Source organism: Lissotriton vulgaris, chromosome 8 (assembly GCF_964263255.1).
Source record: "Lissotriton vulgaris chromosome 8, aLisVul1.2, whole genome shotgun sequence".
Taxonomy (NCBI): Eukaryota; Metazoa; Chordata; class Amphibia; order Caudata; family Salamandridae; genus Lissotriton; species Lissotriton vulgaris.
In genome coordinates this window covers 1,105,861,399-1,105,885,485 of record NC_141696.1, presented here as the reverse complement: position 1 = coordinate 1,105,885,485, position 24,087 = coordinate 1,105,861,399, and positions in this window count along the sequence as shown.

Sequence of the window (24,087 nt, the reverse complement as noted above, 5' to 3'; positions counted from 1 at the left end):
GGAACACGGCCTACTCACCCTCAATGTTGCACTCCAATTAACAAAGAGGGAGGAAACCAAACAGACCCCTTCATTTTTTGCGAATAAGTGACCATTCTAACTTAATAGACATTTGTGGCTGTAATTCCGGTCACAAACCATTGATACATGTGCTGAATTGCATCATGGAAGGTTTGCCCTCAATACAATCCCAATTTAGGAGTGGGTAAATCTGTATCAGCTCCTAAAATGGGTATCGTAGCTGAGAAATAACTTTTGTGTAACAACAAATATTTTTATATCTGGCCTTTGAAGAAGTCAAGTTAGAGGTTAGTTCTTATTGCTGGTGGGATAGAGTACCAGGTTTTGGGGCTTGTCCCCGAAAAGGCTGGATTCAAGGTACAGGATATTTTGAATACCGATGTTTCAAGTTGAAGAGAGTGCTTTTATTCACATGGTGGTTCACATGACTTTAGAAGCACTCTCTTCAACTTGAAACATCGGTATTCAAAATATCCATTCTTTGCTAAGTGCGCATGAAGATTCTGGTATTACCCAAGTTAAAGCCCAAGATTTTCACATACCCTTCTCTTTCAAATGAAATCTCATTTACGTGTCATGGTATATGCCATAATATTGGACATTTCAAGCCATACGTGTAATGCAAAAAATGCAAAATGCCAGAAGTTATGCAAGAGAACAACGGCAGAATCCAAAAGGGATTCCACTAAGCGTTCTGAGTCGATACAGTCCACTCTGATTTTTTCTTTCCACATCTTCTCTACTCTGCCTAGTGTAGAACAGAACACTTCAACCAATGTGATTTCCCAAACCACCACATGCCTGACATGTCTTTCATCAGCTGTTTCAACATTGCGTCAGAGGGATATGGGGTGTCGGGACATTGGGGCATATTATCAAGGGGGTTTATCTCCGCTTTTTTGGCTTTAAAAGCCAAGAAAGCGGAGATAAAATTATCTCCCTATTACCTAGCTGCCGCTAACACCAGTTAGCGACAGCTAGTAGGAGATAGCGACCATCTTGGGCCCCACTTTGCATGTCAGTGATATTTATCACTAATGAGATGCAAAGTGGCGTGCCAAGATGTTAGAGACTGAAAACAGTCGCTAACATCGCTATCTCCTATTACCAACTTTTGGAGATATTCGCGCTAAGCGGGAATATCTCCAAAAGCTAACACCTGCCCTGAGCAGCTCTTAGCCATGTTATCCAATGGGAGGTGGATAACATGGCTAAGAGCATTAGCTCGCTAATGCATGAATATCGCTGACTTTTCAGCGATATTCATGCTTTGCGGCGATTTTTACCGCATTTGCGTTAAACCTTGGTAATACCAAGGTTTATTTGCGGTAAAAATCGCCGCAGCGCTGCGGTAAATTTTGTCTCTAACCAAGCAATAGCGATAATTATCGCTATTGCTTGGTAATATGCCCCATTATTACTTCCAGGAGAGCAGGGAAGATGAAATGGTCCTCCATTTTGTCATTCCTTTGTGGTAGAAAGGTAAGTGTATTGTGTTAACCCCAAGTTACATCATTCCATTGATTAGATTTGACTCTCTAACTTAAACGTGTAATGGTATATGTAGTGAGCAAAACATATCTATTGAAGTTTAAAAAAAGAAGGAAAAATAAGTCTTTTTTTGTTTTTAATTTAACAATTTTATTTGATGCTCCTGAACCGGCATACCAGAGTTAAAAAGAAATATTTGAATGGGCCATATTATCAAGAATGGCGATAACATGATTGCCGCTTTAGCGGCAGGAAACTGCTGCTGAAAAGGCGATAGGGGGCCTGATAATATGCCCTTGAGAATTCCCATAGAAGCCCAGGTTCTTCTGTGAAGAACATCACACCTGGACTTCTATGGGAATTCACAAGGGCATATTATCAAGCCCCTTATCGCCGCTTTAGTGGCAGTTTCCTGCATCTAAAGCGGCGATAATGTTATCGCCATTCTACATAATATGGCCCCAAGTTTACCACAGAGGTAAGTACAGTGCTCTACTTGAGACAATTTTAAAAGTATAACTCCAACACATCTGGAAGGGAGACTATCATTTATGAGCTAGAGATGTGAATCAAATTTTAAATGAGATAGAAATGAGTTTTAAGGTATTTCCTACATGTGAAAAGGGTGAGCTTTGGTGCGAGAGGTAGAGGTGCAGAGGGCACTGCAGCGCCAGCACAATAACCATGCTGGAGTTCGGAAGGTGAATAAGCAATCAAATTTTGTTTTTATTTTGTCTCATTTGCTGTGTTTTCATAGACAGAGGTCTAATGTCAGGTTATATCTTCTGACAAAACGATACGTATTCTTTTAACATGGGGATTGGTGTTCACTTTTCTTTCTCTAACTGCAAATTTAGAGGATTTTGTAAAGCGAACTATCTAACAATCTTGCAGCAGTAAAGGGAAGAAAAGCTGTAGGATGTCAGTTTTTTTCTAACACACAACAAAATGTAAATATCTGTAAATGAACTTTACAAATATTTCAAAATATATCACTCCTTAAGATGGCACAAATGAATGAATGAAAGGATCTTGTATAGCACACAGCTACTCAAACAAGAGGGTCCTAGTGCTAGCGGTACATGTGGCAGGACCCTGAGGCTCGACTAATTCTTAAAGAGACGCATTTTAAGATGTTTCTTGAAAGCTGTTAGGTCAGTTGTGGCTCTCAGGGAGGCAGATAGTTTGTTCCATGCTTGAGCACCCAGATACCCAAAAGATCTGCCCCCCAAAACGGAAGCACATTTTCTTGTAATTCTGAAGCATAAGGGAAGGATTTTAAAAGGATCTAAGCAAATCAAGACACATTACTTGGTGATGTATAAATAATAAATATTTCAGGGTATTGGATTTCCACACATTATCGTTTGTGCACATACCCCCAGATGCATCAAAGTAATGTTTTGCGAGTCCTTAATAGCGAATTTTAAGGAATCGCTTATAAAGACTCGCAAAACGGGATGCATGTAGGAATCTCAATATTATTTGTGATTTCTACTGATTCCTTATTTGCGATTCGCTAATTGCTAATCGCAAATAAGTAATGGCTTTCCCATTCATTCCTATGGGCCTAAAGGCCCATAGGAATGAATGGGGAGTCATTCCTTATTTGTATTAGCAATTAGGGAATCGCAAATGTGCCGCAATTTCAAGGATGCCAAGGGGTCAAAAGGACACCCTGTTGCACCCCTGAAATGGTAATGTTCACTGGTGTTGCGCACATACATGTCCCAAGGACATGTGTGTGTGTAGCATACAACTTAGAAAAATGCACTAAAGTGCATATTTCTAAGTTTTTGCTATTTACCACTTAGTTTGACTTCGCGGTAAATAGCGGCCCCAGATTGCAAATTCGCAATCTTGGAATGTTTCATGCATTGCATTTAAGGAATCGCAAATTGAGATTCCTTAAATGCAATCGCAATTTGAGAACTCACAATTATTTGAGAATTCTTAAATTGCGAGTGCATGAACCCTTGATGCATCTCAAATGCCATTTAGCGGGCGCAAATGGCCGAATTTTGCGATTTGCACCGTTTACGCTCGCAAAAATGCTTGAGGCATCTACCTGTATATATTTGTATCAGTAAAACTACTTGTTAGTGCAGATTTTGTGGCCATTTCAAGGGAAAACGTGTAGTGTGTAAATGACAGTGTACCACACCATGTTTAGCAATATATATTCGCGTCACTGGCTACATACCACACCTTTGCCTCTCTTTTCCTATATTTGTTCATTGTGAAAACAGTGGTATTTTTCACATTCGCTGGGATGTCAGTGATATAACACTGGCGACATCAAAACCCGCTCTAAAAATTGTTCCAGCACCACTGAAGGCAGGCAGTCCCAATTTGTAACAGCAGAACAACTAAAAGACAGCTTCTGCGCAAGAGATATTTTGTTCTTGATATGATTCATTCATTTTAAATGTACCAATTTAATATAGCCCTATCCTATTTTTCCTACTGTATATCTACTTACGTAAATGTTCCTTGTTTTTAAGTTGGCAGTAGGTGACAGAGCACAATACAATAGAGCTATTTCATGTACAGCTCTATGAAACAAAATACATATTGGCCACTCTGACCTTGTGTTCAAGTCTGATTTAATCCATACACCTGTATAAAAACCAAACTTGTCTACTTGTGACTGGGCTGCAAACAGATTTTATCTTTTCATTTGTTTGCTAACCCTGAAATTCGCTGCCCTATTTCAGCTGCAATATGTCCTTCCACTCAGCTACAGCACACACTGTTACTCATAAATGTCTTCTAGGAAATAAGCGAGGTTGACATTGCAAAGCAATGAATTCCCGGCCTCACCTGTCCCCGCTGCAGATGTACTAGCAAATCATGTCTCTCATTTTGGTTCTTTTCGGCAGATCACTTTGGACTTACATTGGATGCTGTCTGTATAACCGTCTCTAAAGAACTTTACACATTAGTGAGTGTGGATCAAACACATTGTGAACGATGACATACATTTGAGATGTCATTCCATAAAATCAACTTGCCCCAGGGATTTTTTGGTCCCAAAACCATAGCCATTGTATGGTGTTGCCCTGAAATGGAATAGATTACGCACACTCAGGTTACTGTTTCAGAGGTTGTAAGAACACATATTTCTTTTTTTGTACAAATATCTTTATTGCCTTTTTAAAAAAGAAATACATTTGTAATACAATAACAATACAACAGATCAGAATCAAATATATATTATATAATACTGAAGATTTAAAAAAAGGATTTCATAACCAAGAACCATCAGACTCGGATAAAGGGGGTAGCAGAAATATAATTTAAAAAAGTAAACCAATAAATATCATGACTGATAATAAATATTATAAATTAATCAAATATTAGTACAAATCCCAGAAGTGTGGGACAAATGAAACAACTACATGTATCACAACATAGACATATTTAGTTGCATTGCTTAAAAAGATAAAATAAATCAGCAAGAGGAAACTGGAAAAGGAAGAAGAAGAAAAAGGACTAGGAGAAAAGCAGAGTGTTAGAAAAGAAGGGGATAAAAAGGTGGGAAGGGACATCTGCTACATTGGTAAGAAAATAAGTTAAGAAATGGAATCAAAAGGATATTGAGCAATCAACCCCTTACAGGACACATTCATATAGTTGTCTAACAACCGCCAAACATTGCTAGAAATTGAAGGTGAGTAATCTTTTTTCTCAACAAAAGTATGAGCTCCACCAGTTATGATAAGACAGGAGATGAAAGGATATCTATACAGTGAGCATATTTTAACAGCAATGGATAAAAGTAAATCTAAAAGCTCCAGATACGTATTGTCAAGGGGTAAGGGAATAACTGTAGCCCATGGACCTAGCAAAATCATAGGAAAGAAAAGAACTATAGATGTATTGAAAACTAATGATAATTGTTTCTGTACCAGGCCCCAGAAAGAATTTAATAACGTACATTTAAAAAACATATGCTGATATGTGCCTAGTACTAAGTTACAATTCCAACAAAGATCATTATCTCGTAGTTTCAACTAATGTAAACGAGCAGGGGTCCAATGTGAAGAATTTAGATTGGATAAGTAAAGTAGCAATTTTATTACGCAGGGATAATTTTCTTGTGAATTGCCAGGTATATTGTGAAATATGTTTAAAAATGTTGTCTTCAAAAAGATGGGACTGTTTAACATGAGTAATTGTAGATTGTGAAGGTAGTGGAGCTGATACAAATTTATGAATTTTAGAAGCAGTATGGCCTGTGTGTACCCATATAGTAGGAAGTGAAACAATAATCACCGGATCTGTAGTGAGGGTTATTTTAGAAAGTTTAACATTTTGTTTAAAAAAATAATGAAAATCCATGTTGTTAAGATTATAGTTCCTGGCTAAGGAAGACAAGCATTTGCAATGCAACAGGTCTCGCATTAGGAAAGTTTGAGCTATTGGTATTGTAAATGACACATTTTGTATTTATGTGTTGGTTTTGAAAATAGCTAAATTTATAGCTTTGTCATTTACAGTGCCAATAGTTTTAACTTTCGCAAATGTGACACTTGTAGCATTTGTACGTGACTTAGATGTATTGATATTGGCTTTTTTTTATAATTAATACCTAAATAAAAGTTATTGTAATTTATAATGGCAATAGCTTAAGCTTTTGTAAATAACTTTTGTGAAGATTATGTTCAGTGTATTTTCTTGTGATGAAAACCCAAGAACACAAGTGAAATATTAACATCTTTTTGTGACATTTGTAATAAATCTGGAAACATTGAGAGAACATATTTGAACCAGTTGTTGTTGAATGGTTGCACAGATTGATGCTGTGGTGGCGGTGAGTGATGTTGTGGTGGCGACGAGTGATGCTGTGGCGTTCAATGATGCTGTGGTAGCGCATAGTGATGTTGTGGTGGTGCTGAGTGATGCTGTGGTGATGCGATAAATAGAGGGAGGGCGATAGATAGATAGAGGGAGGGCAATAGATAGATAGACAGATAGATAGAGCGAGGGCGATAGATAGATAGATAGATAGATAGATAGATAGATAGATAGATAGATAGATAGATAGATAGATAGATAGATAGATAGATAGATAGATAGATAGATAGATAGATAGATAGATAGATAGATAGATAGATAGATAGATAGAGTGAGGGCGATAGATAGATAGAGTGAGGGAGATAGATAGAGTGAGGGTGATAGATAGAGTGAGAATGATAGATAGATGGAGTGAGAGCGATAGATAGATAGACAGACAGACAGACAGACAGATAGATAGATAGATAGATAGATAGATAGATAGATAGATAGATAGATAGATAGATAGATAGATAGATAGATAGATAGATAGATAGATAGAGTGAGGGCGATAGAGAGGGGTGTAGAAAGAGGGGTGTAGAGAGAGGGGAGTAGAGAGAGTGGTGTAGAGCGAGGGAGGGGTGTAAAGAGAGAGAGGGGTGTAGAGAGAGGGGGTGTAGAGAGAGAGAGAGAGAGAGAGAGGGATGTAGAGAGAGAGAGGGGTGTAGAGAGAGAGAGGGGTGTAGAGAGAGAGAGGGGGGGGTAGAGAGGGGGTGTCGAGAGGGGGTGTAGAGAGGGGGGTGTAGAGAGAGAGGGGTGTAGAGAGAGAGGGGTGTAGAGAGAGGGGTGTAGAAAGAGGGGCATAGAGAGAGGGGTGTAGAGAGAGGGGTGTATAGAGAGAGGGGTGTAGAGAGAGGGGTGTAGGGTGAGAGGGGTGTAGAGAGAGGGGTGTGGAGAGAGAGTGGTGTAGAGATGGAGGGGTGTAGAGAGAGAGGGGTGTAGAGAGGGAGGGGTGTAGAGAGAGGAGTGTAGAGAGAGGGGTGTAGATAGAGGGGTGTAGAGAAAGGGGTGTAGAGAGAGAGGGGTGTAGAGAGAGGGGGTGTAGAGAGAGAGAGGGGTGTAGAGAGAGGGGTGTAGAGAGAGAGGGGTGTAGAGAGGGGGTGTAGAGAGGGGGTAATAGAGAGGGGGTGTAGAGAGGGGTGTAGAGAGAGGGGTGTAGAGAGAGGGGTGTAGAGAGGGGTGTAGAGAGGGGGGTGTATAAAGGGGGTGTAGAGAGAGAGGAGTGTAGAGAGAGAGAGGTGTATAGAGAGGGGTATAGAGAGAGGGGTAAGAGAGAGGGGTGTAGAGAGAGGGGTGTAGAGAGAGAGGGGTGTAGAGAGAGAGAGGGGTGTAGAGAGAGCGGTGTAGAGAGAGAGGTCTCACATTAGGAAAGTTTAATCTATTGGTATTGTAAATGACACATTTTTTATTTATGTGTTGGTTTTGAGAATAGCGAAATTAATAGCTTTGTCATTTACAATGCCAATAGTTATAACGTTCGCAAATGTGACACCTATAGCATTTGTAATGCAATATTTGTTGTATTCATGTGAATTAGATGTATTGCTATTACAAATAACAATGACTTTTATTGTTTTAAAATAATTAATACTTAAATAAAAGTGATTGTAATTTATAAAGGCAATAGCTTAAACTTTTGTAAATAGCTTTTGTGAGGATTATGTTCAGTGTATTTTATTGTGATGAAAATCCAAGAAAAGAAGTGAAATATTAACATCTTTTTGTGACATTTGTAATAAAGCTTTAAACATTGAGAGAACATATTTGAACCAGTTGTTGTTGAATGGTTGCACAGATTGATGCTGTGGTGGTGCTGAGTGATGTTGTGGTGGCAACGAGTGATGCTGTGGCGTTCAGTGATGCTGTGGTAGCGCATATTGATGTTGTGGTGGTGCTGAGGGATGCTATGGTGGTGCTGAGTGATGCTGTGGTGATGCGATAGACAGAGTGAGTGTGATAGATAGAGTGAGTGCAAATATAGAGTGAGGGGGGATTGATAGATAGAGGGAGGGCAATAGATAGATAGAGGGAGGGAGATAGATAAGTAGATAGATAGATAGATAGATAGATAGATAGATAGATAGATAGATAGATAGATAGATAGATAGATAGATAGATAGATAGAGTGAGAACGATAGATAGAGTGAGTGCGATAGATAGGTAGATAGATAGGTAGATAGATAGATAGATAGATAGATAGATAGATAGATAGATAGATAGATAGATAGATAGATAGATAGATAGATAGATAGATAGATAGATAGATAGATAGATAGATAGATAGATAGATAGATAGATAGATAGATAGATAGATAGATAGATGGTTGTGTGTGTTGTGTGTGGTTGTGGTTGAGTGTGCTTATGTGTGTGGTTGTGTGGGGGTGGGGGGGGGTGTGGGGGGTGTGGGGTGTGTGTGTGTGGGGTTGTGTGTGTGTTGGGTGGGGTTGTGTGTGTGGGGTTGTGTGTGTGGAGGGTTGTGTGTGTGTGGGGTTGTGTATGTGGAGTTGTGTTTGTGGGGTTGTGTGTGTGGGGGGGTTTATGTGTGTGGGATTGTGTGTGTGGGGTTGTGTGTGGGGTTTTGTGTGGGGTTGTGTGTATGGGGTTGTGTGTGGGGTTGTGTGTGTGGGTGTGTGTGTGTGTGGGGTGTGTGTGTGAGGGTGTTTGGGGGGTGGGGTGTGTCTGTGTGGGCGGTTGTATGTGTTTGGGGTTGTCTGTGTGTGGAGTTGTGTGTGGAGTTGTGTGAGTGGGGTTGTGTGTGTGTGGCACTGTGTGTGGGGGGGGTTGTGTGTGGGTTTGTGTGTGTGGGGTGTTGAATTATTATTTAACTTGCCACCGAGCAGCTTCTGTTCACAAGCTTGAAAGTAGCAGTTACAGAAATCGGGAGCTGCAGCATGCCCATGGCTCGCCAGTGCATGTTGCAAATGAAACGAAGCATAATGTGTTTGGATCACATTACGAAGAAAGGCAATAACTAGCGGGACCCAGTCATCTGAATTACGTTTTGACATACTGTAACCCGGAAGCACGTTTCATTTTATTTTCAGTGTTGTTAATTTGCAATGAAACTGTATCTACTGTGGTACGCAGGGTCCTTTTGTGCTAAGTCCGGTAAGGCTTGTGATAATAATTGGACTGCCCTGCTCGCCTCCACTTTTAAAGCTAGCCACACAAAACACCAATGGTTTCTTGTTAATCTATGTGGTGCGCAGTTAAACGTTATACTAGTTCTGAACATAATCTTTAGTGATTATATCACACTATTTGGTGGTTAGAAAAAATATGTGCAGGGCAATGAGTGGATGGGGAGGGGGCGACATGGAGAGGGGGGTCGGGTGATAAAGAAAATGAAGGAACGTCACTGAAGTAAGACGAACAAAAGAGAAGTGCGTAGGCCATTTGCGAGATTTTATAGGTCATCAGAAAGCTGACCTTGAGTAGTTGGTGATCATGTTTGATGTATGGAAGAGTGCTTTTTGTTCCCCAGAGCCGCTGAGGACACGCACTGCTTACTTGCACCATCGCGCTTGAAAAAACAGAATCACAGATGTATCCGAGAGCTGTATACAAATTATGTCTGAGAGCACTTGGTCTAGTGCCTAAAGAAAGACGAGATGGGCAGGGAAGATGCGCCCCTTCAGGCGCTGCGCACTTGTAGCACTACTAAGTGGCACAGCTCGGTTTGACAGGTAAACCCCGTAGCTCAGAAACTTTGCACACAAGTCCCCGGTAGGACAGTCCCGTGAGACAGGCAGAGAGAGCCTGCCAGAAAGTGGACAGGGACAAAAGTGTTCTGATTCGCAGACCCCTGATGCTCATCAGCACTAAACGAGTGAAGCGAGCAGTGCAGGCGGCTCTTATGCTTTGAGAGCCCCATGCACTTTTGAGTGGAGTCTCACGAAGAAGCAAGCGCTAGGTGTGACTGTGAACGTTTTGTAACACCGGTGAGTGGTCCTTGAAGCGGTGCTTGAGCTGTGGATATGAGGACCCGGCTCCTATGTGCCCTTCTTGGTAACCAAGTCTGAGGCATGAAAGGAGCCAAGGCTTTACCTGGCATTCCCCTGCAAGGGCACTTCAGTGTTTCCAGTCAGCCACGCACGAAACAAGCTCTCGGCATTGCGTGGCGAAGGGGGTGCGGGGGTGCGGTATCCTTTGAAGTCTGATGGGGGCAGGGGAGCGGATTCCTTTGAAGTCTGATGCCGAGGCTCAGACAAATGGTGTGGGATGTGGCTGGCGATGTGCACGTGCCTGGCTCCCATGAACTGTACCAATCAGCAGTTTGGGTAGACTTTTGAAAGCCTTACTATAATATCAACAAACAAGCATTGCTAAAGCAATGCTGTAGTCGAGACCTAAAAAAGGAAGCGGATCATGATTAGAATCATAGAGACATTTGGCAGCCCACAAAGAGACCATGCTAGGATCAATGTCAGTAGAGAGTTTAGGATTATACTATAAAGATGACCATAGTGATTTATGAATAGGTTTGGATACTTTCGCATCAATATATTTTAATGCATTAACCGTGTCTGATATAATACGTTGAGAGTGAGCTAAAAGAAGCTTGGAGTCTGTGAGAAAACAAGGAGTGGAAAAAGGAGGACATAACTCGCGTTCAATGTGAATCCAAGAAGGTATATGTTGGGAGTCTGGTAAGAACTAAAGTGCACCTTGAGATGCTAGGAAGGAAATTTGATATACATTCCAATCCAGAGATTACACCCACCCAAGACAGAAGGCTTCCTATAATATTTGTAAGCAATTCTAGCTCTTTTACCATCCATACAAATTTTGAAGAGATTAAATCAATCTCATGGAAGAAGGCAGAGGAAAGTTTATAGGTAACATGGAGGATAAAAAATTTATAATTGGGGTTATCTTCATTTTAAGAGTTTGAAAGCTGCCCCACCAAGCAATATATTTAGGAGACCAGGAAGACAAAATATCCTTAACATTAGAGATAATGTAGGATTCAGTATAGGTTATGGTATCTGAGTCTTTACAGAACCAGATCCCTAAATATTAAATCGAGTGGATTGCCATTTAAAACATGAATTCCCCATGTGATAAGGAAAACTAAGCAAATTTAGAGGGAATAATTTCATTTTCTATTTGTTAAGAGTGTACCCAGAGACGAGCGAAAAATCACTAATAAGGTTAGAGATAGTGGGAATTGCTGTTGCAATATCTTCTGAAAAAATAGGAACATCATCAACGTAAGTGGCCGTTTTAAGTGTATGAGATCTAAATTCAAAAACCTTAATACCCTGGTTCGGATTAAGTAGACAAAGAAGTGGGTCTATAGATAAGAGAAAAAGAAGGGGTGAGAGAGGACACCCTTGTCTGGTGCCTTGGCTGAGATTGAAAAAAAAGACGTGCCTTTATTAATTCTGATATTAGCCTTTGGTTTCGCATAGAGACATAACCATATTAATAAAGGAATCACCAAGGTTATGGGATTCTAATACTGCTTGTAAAAAAGGCCAAGAGACTTTGACAAAAGCCTTTTCGGTGTCAAGTTTTGTTTTTTCTAAAATATGACAAAAGGTCAGAATATTGTCTCTGGCCAATCTACCATTAATGAAACCTGTTTGGGAATCATAGATGAGATTGGGAATATGACCTTCTAAGCATCTGGCTAAGATCTTGGCAAAAATGTTAGCTTCCATGTTTAATAAAGAAATTGAGTGAAAATGTTCAGGATCATAATGATCCTTACCTTCTTTCGGTATAACTACAATAGTGGCCACAGCAGATGAGACTGAAACCATGCCAGAAAGAACATAATTATCAGAAATCTTCTTAAGATGTTTGATTATTTAGGGGCTAAATGTTTTATAAAAGGCAATAGGAAACCCATTTGGCCCTGGAGGTTTCCCCGAACGAGTAGTCTTAATAGACTAAATGATCATCAGTATCAATCGGTTTCCCCAGTTCAGTCATATCAGTATGCAAAATAGTATTAGTAGGTATCGAATTAAGAAACTGCTAACAGGTATTCTTGGTACATTGGTCCCTAGGTGTATATAGCGTTTCATAGAATTCTCGAAAGACCCCAAAGATTTATTGGGTTTGAAACTTCTATCCATTTTTATCAGTTATATGGGTAATATGAGTAGCATTGGTATTCTGATATTTTAGAGTGGTAGCCAACAACTTACAAGCTCTATTCCATAGCAGTAAATGATGGGATTTTTGAGTGTGCACTCCAATATAAGATCAATTAGTGACTATGGAGTTAAAGAAATATTTCAGATGTTTTATATCCTGCATGAGTAATTTGTCATTAGAATGTCTATATAATTCCTCTTTGCCTTTAATATGATCCCCCAAATGCTCCCCACAATATTATTGGGGAATTCACTTGGGATTCATTATCTTTGAAGGAATAAACAATCTCCTCATTAACATCTTTAGCTTCATCATTATCCTCCAAGATTTCTGTATTTAGACGCCAATTACGAGGACCTCTAGTATCAGTGAGATTAACGATGGTTAAAGAAACTGCTGCATGGTCAGAAACAGCTATTGGATGAATCATCACATTTAGAGTATGTTTTAAAAGAGAGGCATCAACCAAAAGATAATCAACGTGAACTAGAGTGAGGAGAGGAGAAAAACGTAAAGTCACTACCAGTAGAATTATGTAATCTCCATGCATCAACGAGATGATGAAATAAGCACATATAGAGCATATGTTTGTGTGCCCTAGGAGGTCGAACTTCAAAAGCGGAGTGTCTATCCAAAATAAGATCAAGGGGAAGATTAAAATCCCCTCCAATAATTGTTCTTGTATTCTGTTGAATATCAGTGAGGTTTATATTTATAGTTCGCTAGAAAAGTGGATCATCAATATTTGGGGCATATAAATTCATAATATCATCCAAACAATTAGTTAAGCAAGTAAGTAACCTTCTGCAACATGTTTAGCTGTAACTATAGACAAACCAACATTTTTAGAAATAAGGGTAATGACCCCATTCTTCTTCCCAGATGCCTTGGAACATGTAGCATCAAGTAACCAATCTTCCCTCATAAGAAGAGCCTCTTTAAAGCCTCTATTAGTCTCTTGAAGTAGAATCTAATCACCAGATAAACTCTTACAATAGTCCAAAATATTGGTCCTCTTAACCTGGTGATTCAACCCCCTAACATTAAGGGAAACTACATTCAAGCCAGACATAGTTAAGTATGGAACAGTAAGAGTAAATGCATTTGATAAAAGGGCAGCCAAAATATAATTTAAATCTAAAGGAAATAAAGCATGTATCCCAAAGTAAAATGAAGCAGATGTCCCAAATTTAAGATGGAGAGAAAGGGGTTGAATGAGAAATAGATGGAAGAAAAGATAGAACAGGAGTACTCCTAGACAAAACAAAGCATTAACAAAGTGCAACCCCACCAGGGGATGTCTATAGGAGACAAATTGCATGGGGGACAACTTGGAGGAGCAACAGCAGAGGCTATCAACAGCGGCGTGAACAGCTCAAAGATAAACAGGCTGCTGAGCGAAGAAACAGTTCTGAAGAAAAAGAATCTCTTAAAATAAGTATATTTTAATGGTGCCCATCAATGTCTTCATAAAAAGTGTAATATGTCCAGTAGACATCTGTGCAATTTATGGGTGAAATAAAAAAAAAGGAATACATTTAAACGTACCACCAGGTCCCGCATCTTCTCTGCTACTGCTCCCCTGCCTCCGACAGGAACAGGAGAAGGCAGACAGGCTCCCTTCCCTAAGCCAATCACAATTCTGCATGCAGCGTTGTGATTGGTCAAGATGGCACCCAGCCAGGGGCTTGTGGGGTGAGCATGTTCTCCATAAAGGCTGCAATGCAGCCTGCATGGAGAAGGGCAGACTGCGCATTACAGGTCTAAATAGTCTTTGCGCATTCAGGAGTGGGTTAACCACTCCTCCCCTGCCCTTCTCAGAGCAGAGCAACCCCGCTGACCCACCTGCCCACAATGCCCAAAGCAAACATAAAATGGTAATAACTAAAAGTTATTACCATTTTATGTTTTGGCAGTGGGGCAACGCTCCTCTGTCCTAGTGGAGGAGCCGCCCCTGTTCCTATCTGGTGCCGCATCCTAAAGGCGGACTTATTCTTGCTATTTAAGGGATTCATTTCATGTCTGTAGTTAAGGTGGGAATGTAACCACAGTTTTGTGAGTTTCAGTGTTCTACCACATGTCCCTGTGTTTAGACTGCGATTATCAGATGAAGAAGTGTAAAAGAAAATCAAGATTTTGTTAAAAGCAGATTATGTGCAGTATCCTCTAATGCCTTCCTACAAGCACATTACCATAGCAACAATAGACCAAAAATATAAACAAGTTTCAACAACATCAAGAGTTCAGCCTCTTTAGTGCTTTCTTAATGTAACAAAGTCATATTTTCCTTCAAACATTAACTAAGTTGAGCTTCGCAATCATCCTCAAATGACTCTCTGACATCACAAACTGTAGAAATATTCCAAAATCAACTGCTGGTTTTTCTCTTCATATAGTGTGGAAACCAAAGAAGAAACTATTAATTATAAATGTAAAGAATAAAGGTAGTCATGACTTCTCAAACATCTCAGAGTATAACATTCTTAATTATACCACCAATTTGATGATATTTTTGTACTCAATATCTCTTAAATTCACCCACATTCCACCAGGACAGGAAATTGGGGTGTGATAATCCAAACCTCTGTGTCTTTAATATACTCTCAATTTTCTTTAACACATCAGCTCTGAAGATCCGAATTTCAAGCCAAGACTAAAGGCTCTGATTAGGAGCAAGTTCAAAGCACTTGCACATCACACTCAGATACATATGCAATTGATTTTAGTTAAAAATGTGCAAACCTAGAAACATTTGGCCAATCTGCTGAACACAAAATATCATCCAATAGTTCACCTATGACAAATGCCCAAGTAGCCATCACACCTATTGATGAGTGTGCAACAAGTATTCACACATTGAAACCAGTTTCTTTCATAACATTTTAACCCGTCTTTCAAAAGTAGACACAGCCACTGGTCTGAATGACTACACATACCAAATTAAAAGTTGATCTGTGCCACAGGTCTCCCATTACACGTTTGGGTTTTATCTCGTATTCCTTAAAGCATCGAATTAGACACAACTTAGGTTATTCTATCACTGGTGAAGATGTTTACATCCTCCTAGATATACTGAAAATCACTCTTTCTGGTGCAAAAAACATATTTGCCAAATCCAGGGCTCTTACATGCAAAACCCTTCTAAAGGATATTAAACAAAGCCGTATTGCAAATTTCCAGCTTCAAAGACACATCTTCATTGCCCTACCAACTCATTAACAAATGTAAAACTGCATTCACATCCCATAAACCAGAGTTTTTACTCTAGGAGGCCTCTTTATGCAGATATGTTTTATAAACTTACAAACAAAATTGTGTTTACCGACACAAATTCTGTCCACTAATGAATGGGGCCTCTTTATGTAATTATTTTATATTAACTTAAAAATCAAATCCTGTTTACCAACACAAATCTATGGACAAGGCCTGGATACTCTCATGGGTAATTAACTGCGTCCTACAATCAGAGTATTTATTTTTTCCAATCAACTTTAAACTTCCCTCACTTTTGGAAGGGAAAACATTCATTAGAAAATTCCTCTCACTTGATAGATTTTACTGAAAATTGTCCTCTACTGCGACTCCCTTGATCAATCTCTTCCTCCTCTTTGGGGACAGAAATTCAGTGCAGCCTGGAATCTTCCAGCCATTTCTCTGTGTCTAAAAAATGGTTGTCCTTGATAAAAGCATTGAGGTCTAAACTGGACTTGACCATGAAACTGGCATCGTGCTTTCACCGTCCTCCAAAAAACCCAAACTTCAAAAACATTTCTAAAGTCAGAGAAAAGGTTTTTAAGTGTTCAGGAATATGGCGCTCAGCTGCTCACGGTAAGTATTAGAGTCTCGTGGTATAGGATTAGGTGCTTCTTGGCAGAGGAAAACCTTAACCTCTGTGAGAGAAGAGGTTCTGAAACCCCTCTCTAATGTAATTGGACAAGAATCCAGAGCACACTTTGTGTATCAAATTGAATTTCAAACTTTAAATGGTCAAATGGTTAAAGCGATGGGATAGATCATACACGCATAAGTATTTCAAAACCGAATTTTATTGTTCAACAGTGTTCTTTCCTCAGAATCACTGTGTGTATCACTATAGCCTACACGTGTTTCATCACAGCATGTGGCTGTGAATCTTCAGGGCTGATCTGAATGATCAAGGCGCGTTATCGGGAGACCGGTGATAATTCCGTCCCGGTCCTAATCGGGATGTTTACGTATAGTGGGAGAACGGTATCGAGGGTACTCGGTTGCCGTTTCGTCAAACTGTAAGGATCGTGTGTACCAGTTCACACAGCGTCGGTGTTATTCGAGCTGTTAGCCCGTGGGTTGAGCCGAATGCAGCTCCTGTTTCCGAGATGCGCATCTCGGAAACAGGAGCTGCATTCGGCTCAACCCACGGGCTAACAGCTCGAATAACACCGACGCTGTGTGAACTGGTACACACGATCCTTACAGTTTGACGAAACGGCAACCGAGTACCCTCGATACCGTTCTCCCACTATACGTAAACATCACGATTAGGACCGGGACGGAATTATCACCGGTCTCCCGATAACGCGCCTTGATCATTCAGATCAGCCCTGAAGATTCACAGCCACATGCTGTGATGAAACACGTGTAGGCTATAGTGATACACACAGTGATTCTGAGGAAAGAACACTGTTGAACAATAAAATTCGGTTTTGAAATACTTATGCGTGTATGATCTATCCCATCGCTTTAACCATTTGACCATTTAAAGTTTGAAATTCAATTTGATACACAAAGTGTGCTCTGGATTCTTGTCCAATTCAAAAACATTTCTCATAGCCTTATATGCGTTATTTAAATTGGTATAAGTGGCAGCATATTTTCCCACTTCGTTGAGAAAATGATCTATGAAAAAAAACCCTGAGGTTTTGGTCCATCTTCTCTAAGAGCCATGTTTATAAATTTAGGACCTATTCTCATGAGAATAGATTCCTTTTCTTTGCTGAAATTGCAGCATTAGCATTATTCAACAAACAAACCCTTTAATGAATCCAACTTCATAAGCAATCTAAATATACTTTAATGCCCCAGGCCACTGGCTCCATCATCATATCAAATATTCAACCAGCTGGCCCAATTTTTGTGACAAATTATCCTTGATTTTTCTAGACCAGTTTCTGGATCCTTTTCCAGTTTAATCATATACTTTTGCCATATTTCGGTCTAGTTAAGGCGTAAAGTATACTTTGTCAGGTGTTACCGGTCTCGAGCACTCTAAACGTAAGACTCCTTCCTAGGAAAACTGTTAAGCCACAAAAAACAAACCTTATCTAATAAATGACTTTTTAAGGCTGGCTCTAGAAACATTTCCAGTGTTAATCAGAGGTAAAGTAACCTTGTCACCCCTTTCAACATGATGAAATTGACATACCCTTGATTGGCATATTTAACTTACCTATAAGTCCCTAGTATATGGTGCAAAAGTCTACTAAGGGTCTGTAAGTTAAATGTCACAAGTGAACTGCAGCACCCATTGTTCCATCAACTAGAGTGACAGGGTAAACATAATTTTAGGTGTATCCTCTGTAGCCTAGCTGTGCAGTTTTAGATGTGCAAAATCGACCTCGCAAAAATAAACCCTTTTGATCGACATAAACCATCCTTTCACATATGAATTGGTGACCTTTAATTAGACCTTATGGCCCATAAAGCACAGTGCATAGTATTTACAAGTAGAGCATGTATATGTTTAATGTTGTTACGCTAATTTTACTGCTGCAAAACTGGTTGTTCCATAGGAAAGTATTAGGAAGCAATATTTAATTAATTAAATAAAGTTATCTCTGCCTAAAAATCACATGCACATTTAATGTTTGGACTATTTAAAACATTTTTTAAAAGCACAATTCATTGGTGAAATCAGATCTTCAATCAATATTTTGAAAGAGGCACTTTTAGGATGGCACCTATTACCTGCTTAAAGCTCCTGGAGGCCCATTTGCATGAGCTCCACCTGTCACCTGGCAGCTGAATAGCCCCCTTGATGAGATATGAAATCTGCTCCCCGAGCAGGACAAAGATTTCCCTCTGGAACAATGACTATCTGGGATGTGCCAAGGAACTTGATTAACTTCAAAGAGGCCTACCCTATCACAGGGAAATGTTTTCCCCCCAGTCAGACAAGCACCAAATTTCAATTCCCTGACTACACTTCTGAGGTGGCCACATGAACTCTGCTTAGTGGAAGAAAGGCTCAACCATCTGGATTTTAGGTAGAGAGTGGCACTGTGCGATTGTTTGCAGTAGTGCAAACAGGTTATGTGCACAACTGAGTAGGGTCACCCCAAGGAACTTTTACCCCATTGCCTGGGGAGCAACCATGAGTTTTTTCCACCCATAGGTTCATAACAGGCATAAACGTGGCATCCCTAGTACCATCCTCAGAACACTTTCTGGACCTGTGGAAGCACAGTAGAGGGCTGGATATGTCTATGACATGGGAAGAGCCAGCAAGACTGTCCCTGATCTCCCTCATGTACTCATGGCAAAGATGTGGACTCCAAGGTTCACAGGGCTGACATCCGTTCAAGCTAGAGGGACAACAATAGATACAAGAGGCCTTCTCTGCAACTCCACATCTGCCCCCCCCCCCCCAAGTGCTGCCCGCAAGGTCCAGGATCTTTGGAATCTTGCAACGTGTATTCCTCTCAACTTTTCCTGTACCCTGGGACTTTTTGGCTTGAAAGACATCCGGAGGACCGGGACCAACCTGACAAGCCAAAGGTATTCTGCCACTGGGTTAAAGATTCAGGTTGCTTGGTTCAACCTGACAAAGGTAGTGGTTATTACTTGAGATGGGTATTCACTCACTCAATTAATACCCCAATTTCTTACAGCACTTATGTATAAAATTGTTACATGTTTCATAATGTCTCTTCCCCAATCTAAAATGCCGGCCATATAAAGGACATGAAAGTCGTCTTTCTATTTCAAATAATTACAGTGACATGTTCTACCCATCTATGTGCATTTGTACGAAGAGGTCGGCTAGACAAAAGTCTGCATGAACATGACCTATTATGATGCTAGAAAGTGGGCGACGAGCGTCATGAGATTTTCCTGTAAGTTGATTCAGTCTGATAAGCATGTGGTTTCAACCACTTGGGGGAGTCAACTGTCATCATGAAAAATATAAAAAAATTAACACTCAGAAAATTCAGATTAAAGAATTATAAATAAGCTTTAACAAACCTTCTCCTCCCTTGAAGAAGCAACGTCTCATTACTTCAACATAGCCACTAAAATATTTATCAAACATGTCACAGAGTGCATCTTCACATCATACACAGGTATTAAATTCGTAATCATCAAATTCAAAAACAGTCACGAAATGTACTGAAACTATCCATACATCCAAAGTCACAGTGAGACCATTCTATGCGAGGTAAAGAAAAAGCAACATATCTTAAAAGAAGCTGGATTCCTGATGTTGTTCAGATTTATATTCCGTTGCTGCTATGGTAATGTGCTGCATCTGGGAAGGCATTAAAGGAGACTGACTGTACGTAATCAGAACTTCCTATTAAGACACAAAGGGGCAGATTTACAAGCCCCTTGCGCCACATTTCCATCACTTTTCCCATGTTACAAGTGACACAAAAGTGGCTCAAGGGGCTTGTAAATCTGCCTCAAAATGTATTTACACATAATATTATATCATAGTGGCGTAGTTTTATGCTTAAGCATATTCAGTAGTGAGAGTAAATTCACATTTTGTAAATAACTTGATGGGAATTTTCACTTGTAACTTAAGCTATTTGCTCACCGAGCAACATTTAGTTCCAGTTGGTCTAGTGGTTTATATATATATTTAGAAAAGTCACACTGCCTAGTTTTTCTTGCAGAACCCAACAAAAGGTTAATTTTCAGGGGCAGAGTTCTGGTATTTCATTGCGGAAGGGTGGGTACAATTTATCCCTTTTGCAGAATTATATAGCACGAACATATTAACAAGAACCTTGTTAAAATTATCTCTGTTTTAGCGGCAGGAAACTGCTGCTAAAACTGTGATAATGGCTTGCTAATATGCGTTATAAAATTCCAATAGAAGCCCAGGTTATATGTGCAGGACATCTAACCTGGGCATCTATTGGAATTCTATAACGCATATTAGCAAGTCTATTATCGCCGTATTAGAGGAAGTTTCCTGCAGCTTAAACGGCGCTAATTTTAACGAGGTTCTTGCTAATATGCCCCATGGACTTCTATTGGAATTCTCAAGGGCATATTATCAAGCCCATTATCGCCGCTTTAGCTGCAGTTTTCTGACGCCAAACCAGCGATCATTTATAACGCAGTTGTTGATAATATGCCCCTAAGTTATTTGCCCAGAATCATAGGATGTTGAGCCCACGCCAAGGCTCGAACCTAGTTCCCCAGCTCCAAAGTCCGAAGCTCTAGCCGTTCGACCACATCCTCTCCCCTTGGTGAAACATATTGGCAAACTCATTACAATGCAGAGCTTTCCTAGCATTGGATTACTTGTCTTTTAGGCCGCACAGTTTAAGAGGAAGTTCAGAGAAACAGAAACTGGAGAGACCGAAACAGCATGTGCCAGACACAGAAAGTCTTCGCATTTTCTTGGTCAGAATAAAAATCAATTGCAAAACTGAAAATAACATTTTGGGATGTACAATCATATGGAACGGATTGCAAAAATGCACTACACAGCCTCAAAGTAACGTATTTTCCAATTATGTATTAGAACTAGCAGTAAGCAGTACGGAACTTCTACTGGTGGTATAGTATATTGTAATTTCCAAATAAAATATAACAAACAATCTTAAATTGTTGATTTTTACCAAATGAGGCACAAATAATGATTCTTCATACTAAAACACATATAAAATTCAACCAATTAAGCACCACTATAGTTCCCAAATAAAGCCCGGCGTGCTGTTCTTTGACACCGTTTGTGGGGGCGCAGCGGTGCTGGAGGGGTAAAGGAAAACATTTTTTAGGTCGAGCATTCGAGACCTGTTGTAACCTATCTTGTGGGGTGAAAGCAACGCCCCTGCTGGCCATTTGTTTGTTTCAGTGTCCTTAAAAAATCCTTCCTCACTAGTGGTCAATCCTGCTCTTTGTCCCTCCTGTTTGTCTTTCTGTTCCTCCCACACAGCAGGGACTAAGTACGGTATTATTACGCTTTGGATGTTTATTTATATTTTAGGGACTTTTTTCTTTCTCCTTTCCTGCTTGTGTTAGTGTTTGTCTGTGTTCAGCTGGGCTCCTGTAACTGTTCGCATTTTAATGGAGCTTTCCTCCCTCCCATGTGGCTGCAAGCCTGTGCCACTCCACCTTGTTTTCCATGTGTGTTTGGATGGAACACAGGTGCTAGTGTTTGAAGTTGCTGCCCCCATGTTTGGGCTCACGGTTCCCGAAAAGACCGGCGGATGCCACTCTCACCCATTATATACCCCCACACTACATCAGCTCATTATCCCTCCCAGGCGACTTACCTCATCGGCAGTTACTTTGTTTTCGTCCCCAAAACAGCAATCAGTATTTGCAGCGCGCCATGCGCGCTTCCACTTTACCACATGCAGTGTGGGGCTGCGTCTAAAAGAAGCGCAGCCGCAGTGCCGGTCCTAGGCCTTCTGAGGCCCTGGGCGAAAGGGAAGATGTGAGGCCCCTCTAAGTGACATCACAGAAAGTGACTTTGCAAATTAATTGGTGAGAACGTACGGCAAATCACCACCCCAACAGTCACACATAACACTATACAGCTGAAGGCTCAGGGTGATGTGCCTCGGGGTGGTACTGAGTGATGCAACTCAGGCCACCACTAATTGAAACGCCTCCATAGGACACTCTCTGCTGTGCATCTGGGAAGCAGGATAATGTACATTTGAGGGATAAAAGGCTATTTGGCTAAGGAGGGCCTACAATGATGCGAACCAGAGGGCAAAGAGTTATGTAAAGTAGTGGCCGATGGAAATGTACTATAAGGGCACACTGATGTAAGAAGCAGGTGGGTTCATGTTGGTGTCAGAGTCCTCCCATGTCATGGAAGAACAGCTCCTCCAAACTTATTTTAGGTGAGACACCGCGAAGCCCTTTTGTTTGTGACAAATTACACAGAGAGGGCTTTTGGGTCAGCCTTCTTCGGATAAGTGTGGCAGGGTATGCTCAGACGTGAGTCCCTTGCTCATTTTGCCACTGGATTCAAGCAAGCCGGGCTGAAGACGGCTGGAATGCCAGAAACCGGTCCTCGGAAGCTTGTTTCCGGTCCAGGGAAGACATGGCTTGGCAGTTCGGGCTGGACTGTTCCCATGAGGCACAGGGTCAGACTGATTTGCATGTAGCCTTGTCTGAACTGGGGTGGCAGAGTGGGCTAAAGAACGGTGATGGGTTAAACCCAGATCTTTTGACTGGGTGTGAGTGTTTGATTGATTCAGATGCTCCGTCCATCACCACCCCCTTTTGTACCGCTTTTGGCCACCATAAGTGTGGCAGGGTATGCTCAGACGTGAGTACCTTGCTCACTTTGCCACTGGATTCAAGCAAGCCGGAATGAAGACGGCTGGAATGCCAGAAACCGGTCCTCGGAAGCTTGTTTCCGGTCCAGGGAAGACATGGCATGTTTTTTTAACTGATCATAAATCTGACAGTAGCTCCCAGCACGTAAATTTAGAGGATAAACAGTAACTTTCAACCTGGCATAGTATGCATTTTATTTAATGACGATAAACAATACGTGATAGAAATGTAGTTATTATACTATGGATTGTTTTGAATATATATTGAGTTACAGTTAGTGACAGATACTACTTCTTGTTTCATAGATTTCCCAGATGAAGGCCATTAGGCCGAAATGCATTGGAACACATGGAATGTATTGTTGTAAAAAGAAGTTGGATACAAAGTATAACTACTGCTTATCTTCATGAAAATACTTGCACAAGTATGAATAAAATACTTCAGTGAACAGTAAATTGAAGTTGTTGAAAACTTTATTGCTCAAAACTTGCTGGTAAACTCAGCACATTACAAATCAGTGCCCTTTGTGACACTAGCACAGTACAGTGCTAGCGCAATCCTCAGTTATAGTATACACTCCAAAGCAGGGAGTAAACGAAGGAGCACGATCTACGCCTTTAACCTATTGATTACCATTAAGCTGTGCACGGCAACTATCCATTATCAGTTCAGGCTGGACTGTTCCCATGAGGCACAGGGCCAGACTGATTTGCATATAGCCATGTCTGAATTGGGGTGGCAGAACGGTGATGGATTAAACCCAGATCTTTTGACTGGGTGTGAGTGTTTAATTGATTCAGATGCTCCGTCCATCACCACCCCCTTTTGTACCGCTTTGGGCCACCATAAGTGTGGCAGTTCTTAACAAGAAAATTAACAAGAAAATTAAAAAAGGTTCATATATCATTTTAATAGTTGTTCAAATATAAAAACAGATTTGACAATACAAAAATATTCAATCAAAAATTAATGTAAAACAACATCACAATTTTACAATAAAATAATACCTAAAAAAACATAAGCATTAATGTTCAACACAGACATCTAAAATTTAGCAAAAAACGTGGCAAATCAATAGTTTCGACGCGCGTTTCGGCGTATTCACATACGCCTTCTTCA